This window comes from Nicotiana tabacum, chromosome 15, assembly GCF_000715075.1.
Source record: "Nicotiana tabacum cultivar K326 chromosome 15, ASM71507v2, whole genome shotgun sequence".
NCBI lineage: Eukaryota > Viridiplantae > Streptophyta > Magnoliopsida > Solanales > Solanaceae > Nicotiana > Nicotiana tabacum.
In genome coordinates, this window is record NC_134094.1 from 9,359,747 (window position 1) to 9,368,458 (window position 8,712).

The window sequence follows — 8,712 nt, forward strand, 5'->3', positions numbered from 1 at the left end:
CTCGGCAGCAGCAAGCACAACATCTTGAAGTTTAACCCACTTAGCCTTAACATCTTGGAGTTGAGCATGTAGTTGAGTGGCTTCTTGGCTGTGGGCTATCACTTTTTGCTCACTTTTCTGCAACCGAACCTCAAGATCGCCTGCCTCAGCAGCCTTTGCCTCTAGCACCGGGAGGCGAGCAACAAGTTGGTCCCTCTCGGCCAGCAATTGGTCTCGTTCAGAGGTGAGTCCTTGCTATAAAGGATCAATCACTATAGGCCCTCGGAAGCAAGGAAGTTGGCTTGTGAAAAGAATATCAAGGTTAGAAATCCCGCTATAGCAGAAAGATAGAAAACGAATAATAAGAAAACAAATATCGTGTCGCGGCCGCATCATGCATTGCATTATTCAACAAACACTCCCCCGAAAGGGAGCGTATCTTCTTCATATCTTTTACTGAATCCAACGGCTTCAGGTAGTTGGCAACCTCCACCGGCCTAGACAGCAGATGGAACTCCTTCGAAACCGAAAGAGTAACACTTCTCCTTCCTCGGGGATCTGGGGAATGGGGTGAGTAATTATGCCCCAAATTCCCATGGTCAAGAGATTGAGGAGGAGAAGCATTCCTCTCTCGAACGTCTGCTTCCGGAGGAGGAGATGTAGTGGGTGTTGGTGGTGAAGGTACAACTGGTGTAGAGAGGCATGAAGTTGTTGATGTTGAAGGTTGAGAAGCGGTTGCAACGGAAGCAGCGTTAATTATTGGTTGCTCATCAATCGAAGGCAGAAGAGGCCCGGGGTCCGAGCTCCTTGGACCAAAAACAACAACGGGGATAGGACAATGGGAATTGGACTTATTTACCAAATCCATCACCCGGTTGAGCTTCCTGTTGAGCTGATGAAGATCATTTTCTCCTTTGAAGGGAAGCCTCTTCATCACTGGCTTCCCCGTCATCTTCAATGACCATTGTGACCGTGGCCGGCTCAGTTGTGGCCTTATTTATTTTCTTATTATTATCCCCAGCCAAGAAAGAACGCTGTCTTTTTGGTTGCTTGTTCCCTGGCTAGTGACTCCGAGAGGAAGCACCTCCACCAGAGGCAAATCCAAGGGCACCACTTCGAGCGATAGCACTTTGTAGCAATCTTGCGGCCTCCGTAGGATCAGCCAAAATATCCACTTCGAAGCAGTTAACAGAACCCTGCGGGAGTCATGAATCAATCAAAAGATGTAGTTAGCAAATTTACTTAAGTTGATATAGAGGCAGAAGAAAGAGAGGCTCAGTTTACTATGGTTCATGGACTTCTACCCATATTTGGGGGCCATCTCCTTCCACATACGGTCTTCTAGTGTTGTAATATCCAGAATCTTCTGAACTCATTGATACAAGCCTTGAACCCTTGGTAGTGTCCACCAGTCTACTGAAACAGCGAAAACAAATAGGTCAACAATAACGGGAAGCGGTCTTTTTACAAAGGAGAGAGATGAATAAATTACAAACTTATGTGAACGATTCCATGATTCAGGGAAGGATGGAGTTGTGATCGAGATGGTATCCTGGTAGTAATGATGACAAACTGGTCCATCCATCCACGGTCAATGTCATCATCCACACTGATGAGAAGGGCGTAGTGGCCATGTTTGCTAAAATGTTTTACTCCCCCACGGAAAATTTTGGGGGAGTAGAGATTCATCATGTGTGCCAGGGTTAGGGTTTTCCCAGTCTCCGTGCACAACTAGCGTAGACAAGCCACTGTTCGCCATACAGAAGGGCCCACTTATTCCAAGTAGACCTGGTACTGATGGAAGAACTCCAAGATCACAGGGTCGAGCCCCCTGCTCAAAGAATACAGACCCAAGGTGAAGGGATATGTATATAAATACATAAAACCTTCCTTGGTGAAGGTAACTCGCTCTATCAAGTCAGAAGCGATGCGTTAAGGTCTGGACAATTATAGTTCTCCTTCACTGCAGGAATATTAGAAGGGCGAATAAAGGAAGGATATCTGCTAATGGCCCAAGTCCGTAGAGACGGGAGGGGAACTTCTCTTGGAAGTCATTGACGATGCTTAGGTTTTTGGGGATGATGGTGCTTACCGTGGGAGGTTCAACATCAACCTCAACCTCTTTATCTTTGCTTCTATTTGGGCCTCTACCGAAGAGAAGACCAGAGTTTTTGAAAGACTCAGTAAAAGAAGCCATGATAATAAGAAGATAATGGAGTTTTTTTAAGAAAGTCGGAAAGAGATGAAAGCAGAAGAAGGTTAAGCGCAAAGAAGATAATGAACTTATAAAGGTTTTGGAAGTGAAAGAGGTAAAATGATGAGTATAAGTAAAGATATAGACGACAAAAATCGTGGTCATGATTAACTCGAGAACCAGCAAAAATATTGTTGAATCGTGGGGCAACACATGTTCAGGGTATTAAATGCGAGAAAACGTACATCCTTTCAAGCGTCAGAGGTTGTTCAGAAGATTTTCAAGCGCCAGACGTGCATCCTTTCAAGCATCCTTGGTGAAGGTAACTCGCTCTATCAAGTCAGAAGCGATACATTAAGGTCTGGACAGTCCTAGTCCTCCTTCACAACAAGAACACTAGAAGGGCGAATAGAGGAAGGATATCTGCTAACGGCCCAAGTCCGTGGAGACGCGGAGGGGAACTTCTCTTGGAAGTCATTGACGATTCTCAGGTTTTTGGGGATGATGGTGCTTACCGTGGGAGGTTCAGCATCAACATCAACCTCTTTATCTTTGCTTCTCTTCGGGGCTCCACCGAAAAGAAGACCAGAGATTTCGAAAGACTCAGTAAAAGAAGCCATGACAATAAAAAGATAATGGAGTGTTTTTAAGAAAGTCGGAAAGATATGAAAGCAGAAGAAGGTTAAGCGCAAAGAAGATAATGAACTTATAAAAGTTTTGGAAGTGAAAGAGTAAAAATGATGAGTATAAGTAAAGATATAGACGACAAAAATCGTGGTCATGATTACCTCGAGAACCAGCAAAAATATTGCCGAATCGTGGGGCAACACGTGTTCGGGGTATTAAATGCGAGAAGACGTGCGTCCTTTCAAGCGTCAGTGGCTGTTCAGAAGGTTTTCAGAAGATTTTCGGCCAAGAAAGGAATCTTCACCAACTTTTCGGTGACACAAAGATATGCCACCGAAAAGCAAGGGGACTATCTGCATAGGCTAAAATTGATTTATGCTAAATGATCGAATGGTAGCCTGACACATGGAACCGAAGACAGGTACAAAGTAAATCGAGTAACAACAACAACAGTTGCACTTGACATCGGATAGACCCCGAAGGAAGCATGAACAACATAAGCAGATCGAATGCTTGCTATCGGATAGCAGTCAATGAAGAATATTCCTTGACATTAAATGGGCAGTCGTTGCAGAGAATATTTGCATTCATGGCCTATCGTTACATATTCGTCAATGACCCCTTTATTGCCATTTAAGCGGGGTTTGATCCTAGGATCTTGTTTCCCTAGGTATAGTTATAAATAGCAGGCTCAGCAGTCATTGTAACACAGGAAATTCTTGACAAAACTTATGCTACATTCTATTCTCAAGCTCAATCAAATAATTTTGTTTGTTGATTTATATTGTCCTTATTTCTGTCCTATGAGGCATTGCTCCCGGAGCCTGACTTGTCATTTCTTTTGATTTTATTCGCTAAATCCTATTTCTAATCTTGCTTATTTATCATTTTTGGATCAATCAGTTCGCTTGTCTTTCAATCACGAAACAAATTCAACTATACCGCTTTACGGGTAAACAATATATGTGTTTAGTTTTAGAATACAAGGGATGTATCTATAATAAAATAAAATAAAATTAATTGAAGCAAAATAACCAAGGGGTTTGGAATAAAAACATTAAATTCCTATTTTTAAATCGTAAAAAAATGAGAATTAACTTTTTTGTAAGCTATTTATTTTATTTTTTAAAAATACTTATTTACATTATTTTTTAGGCGGTTAGGAGTTTTTAATTTTTTTCGTACTTTTTTATTATTGTTTAATCTCACTATCATGAGGGCTTTAGGGCGACCACATTTAAAGTAAAATCCAAAAAGGAAATATATGGAGAAGGGAGACATAAAACCTTACCTTTTATTCTACAACAAGTAAGTTAGGCATCCCTAATTCTGATATTAGCAAAATTAATAAAATTTGCAGTTTGGTTCAGTGTGCTACTACCATCAGTATTAACTTTTATTCTAGAATTAGACTCCATGATTATGACTAATATGTTGAAGGAGAAGCGAGCTTATAACTACAAGTTGAACAACATTATAGAGTACACTTCTCAAATGTTTCTCAAATGTTGGAGCAGACTAATGTTAATATTATACATTGCTATAGGGAGGCCAATCAAGTTACGGATTCCCTTGTTAAACTTGCTGCTACATCAACAGAGGAATCCTACCACTTCTCCGTCCAACATCTTCCAAAAAGTGTCAAATGCCCATATGAATTATACAAATACCAAATGCTTCGCATCAGAACTAAGTATCATAAGGCACATTTTTTTGTTAGTTAGGATCTTTACTTTGGACAGGATAAGAGTTGCACAAAATTCCCCTTCCTAGTTTTTTGAAGGAAATTTTTTTATCCTTGTGTTGTATTTTGGAGGTTAAAGTTGTTGTTAGTATTCTGTATTGCTATAATAAACAATTAAACTTTTTGAAAAAAATAAAACAGAAAGTTAGTAATACTTGTTTAACGAAATAGATTCTGGAAAACAAGAAAACAGTATAGGAATAAATCGAGTCCACTGAATACACAGTGTGTCCTTAAGAAAATTATTCCCCTCAAGTACCCGAGGTGCTGGAATATATCCTCCCAGGATAAAACGATTTAACTCACCAGTGTATAGGTACCAAAACTCTGATGAACTGCGAACCACTCAATGGTCGTAAAACACACTGGAAAATATTGTGCAGAAGAAGAAGAAGAAGAAGAAGAAGAAGAAGCTCAAAAACTTTTGTAAGGAAAGATTCTGGGATTCAAACTCTATTTATAGAGTTGATGGCAATGTTTCTGAAAAGGTTTGCAACCTTTCAGAAACAGCCATAGCTGTTGAAAAGGGGTGTTTGAAATATTGCGGGAAAAATATATTTAAAATAATCCAGGAAAGAAAATGGGCCTGACCGAACCGGGTCGCGGGTCATGGGTTATTCCGGATTCGTTAATTATTTAATTAATTAATTAAATAATTGAAAGGAATTTTGTCCACAAAGATTAATCAATCAATCGATCTTTGACCAAATCCGAATCCGAATTTGAAGCCGAAGCCGAAGCCGAAGCCGTAGCCGAAGCCGAGCCGAGCGAGCAACGACAACGACGGCGCGAGGCTTGCCTTTTTCTTAACTCTTTAAGAGCTAGAAGAAGAGCAATTATATATATACCCATCAAAAGCCTTTTCTTCCTCCGATATGGGACAATGTCCCTTTCCCAAGGGAAACTCAAATATTTTATTTTTCCTCCATTTCTCATTCACCCTCTTTAAGCTACACAAGCTTAAAATCCCAACAATCCCCCACATGAATGGGGAATGGCTATAAAATAAAGGAATGCACGGACGCGTGTGTATTTTACATGCAAGAATTAATTGCATCTGGATAAGTAGGTTTTCCTTTGAACTTTCTGTAGTGAACTTATATCGGATATACTCGGTCAATCGGTAGTTTTGATATCTTTGAACCGTCGAGCTTTGTTGTATACCTAGACAACATAAGTCACACAATCAATCCTTAACCATATATGGTTCTCACGGTTGTGTTCGTTTCAGCCATGAACAGCGCCTGATTTCATGAGTGCTTAGAGAATGGGCCTTTACTTTCATTCCCTTGAAGCGGCTTACACTTCACACTCACATAGGTGATTTCTAAAGGTGTAATCCTATAGACACACTATCTGGTCATATCCGGCCAGACTTAGCAAATCATTAAAAAACCTTTAAGCTTTGTTGACTCATCAAAAAGCCTTAATGCTTTACCTCGATTTCTGAACACTGTCTTCATCACGAGAATGGGTTGAGTTATTTGACAATGTTGAACCGTCATTCATAACTTTGTTTGATCTCTTTGAACCTAGCTCGTGGGATCTCCAGTCTGCTAGGTAGAGTTACCGTTATGATGACTTGTCCTAGACCTTAACTCCCCCTTTGATGATCTTTCAACTGCCTCTCTAGATAGGCCTTTTGTAAGTGGATCTGACACGTTATCTCTTGACTTTATGTAGTCAATTGTGATAACACCACTAGAGATTAGTTGTCTAACGGTATTGTGTCTCCGTCGTATATGACGAGATTTTCCGTTATACATAACGCTCCCTGCCCTGCCTATTACCGTTTGACTATCACAATGTATACAAATAGGTGCCAAAGGTTTGGGCCAAAATGGAATATCTTTCTAGAAATTTCGGAGCTATTCAGCTTCTTCACCGGCCTTATCTAAAGCTATGAATTCAGATTCCATTGTAGAACGGGCGATGCATGTTTGTTTGGATGATTTCCAAGACACTGCTCCACCCCTAATTGTGTAAACATATCCACTCGTGGATTTAACTTCAGATGATCCAGTGATCCAATTTGCGTCACTATATCCCTCGATCACGGAGGGATATTTGTTATAATACAAAGCGTAATTTTGGGTATGTTTGAGATACCCCAAAACTCGTTTCATTGCCATCCAATGTATGTGATTGGGATTACTTGTAAACCGACTCAGTTTACTAATAGCACATGCTATATCTGGTCGTGTACAATTCATGATATACATCAAACTTCCCAATACTCTTGCATAATCCAATTGTGAGTCACTTTCACCTTCATTCTTTTGAAGTGCATAACTCACGTCAATTGGAGTCTTGGCAATTTTGAAATCCAAATACTTGAACTTGTCAAGTACCTTTTCAATGTAGTGAGACTGTGATAATGCTAGACCTTGTGGAGTCTTGTGAATTCTGATTCCTAAGATCACATCAGCAACTCCTAAGTCTTTCATATCGAATTTGCTAGCCAACATGCGCTTAGTAGAATTTATATCTGCCATGTTTTTGCTCATATCAATATGTCATCAACATATAAACAAACAATGACTTCATGACCTGGAGTGTTTTTAATATAAACACATTTGTCGCACTCGTTGATTTTAAACCCACTTGCCAACATTGTTTGGTCAAATTTGGCATGCCATTGTTTGGGTGCTTGTTTAAATCCATAAAGTGACTTAACAAGTTTGCACACTTTCTTTTCTTTACCAGTTACCACAAAACCCTCAGGTTGTTCCATGTAAATCTCTTCCTCTAATTCTCCATTTAAGAAAGATGTTTTAACATCCATTTGATTGATTTCAAGACCATACACGGCCGCTATTGCCACTAACACCCTAATAGATGTTATCCTCGTTACTGGCGAGTAAGTGTCAAAGTAATCAAGGCCTTCCTTTTGTCTATAACCTTTGACAACAAGTCTTGCCTTATATTTGTCAATAGTGCCATCAGCTTTCACTTTCCGTTTAAAGATCCATTTCGAACCTAAAGGCTTATTTCCTGGAGGAAGATCTACCAATTCCCATGTATGGTTATCCAAAATTGATTGAATCTCACTATTGACTGCCTCTTTCCAAAATGTTGAATCAGAAAATGACATAGCTGCTTTAAAAGTTTGAGGCTCATTTCAAGCAAGAATGTCACAAAATCTGGTCCAAAGGAAGTAGATGTTCTTTGACGTTTGCTACGCCTTGGATCTTCTATACTTGGAGTATTTTTCTTTGGTTCTTCCCGAGGTCGTTTAGGTTTTTCACTTAACGACTCACATTCAGTTTTATACGGATAGATGCTTTCAAAGAATTCAGCATTATCTGATTCCATTACCATATTAATGTAAATTTCGGGATTATCAGATTTATGAACCAAAAATCGACATGCTTTACTGTTTGTAGCATATCCAATAAAAACACAATCAACAGTTTCTGGTCCAATTTTAACCCTTTTATGTAAAGGAACTTGTACCTCTGCTAGACACCCCCACACTTTGAAATATTTCAAGTTGGGTTTTCTTCCTTTCCATTTTTCATATGGAATAGATTGCGTTTTGCTGTGGGGTACTCTATTGAGTATTCGGTTAGCTGTAAGGATAGCTTCGCCCCATGAACTCTGCGATAATCCGGAACTTATTAATAAAGAATTCATCATTTCCTTTAATGTCCGTTTTTTTCTTTCCGCAATTCCATTGGATTGAGGTGTGTAAGGTGCAGTAGTTTGATGGATAATTTCATATTCCGAACATATTTCTGCAAATGGAAATTCATATTCTCCACCCCTATCACTTCTAATCATTTTGATCTTTTTTTTCAATTGATTCTCCACTTCATTCTTGTATTGCTTAAATGCTTCAATTACTTCATCCTTACTATTAAGCAAATAAATATAACAATATCGAGTGCAGTCGTCAATAAAAGTAATAAAATACTTTTTCCCACCTCGAGATGGTGTCGACTTCATATCACAAATGCCAGTATGAATTAAGTCTAAAGGATTTGAATTCCTTTCAATAGACTTATAAGGATGTTTTACAAACTTAGACTCAACACATATTTGACATTTTGATTTATTACACTCGAATTTAAGCAACACTTCTAAATTAATTAACTTCCGTAAGGTTTTGTAATTGACATGTCCTAAACGAATATGCCATAAATCATTTGACTCCAATAAATAAGAA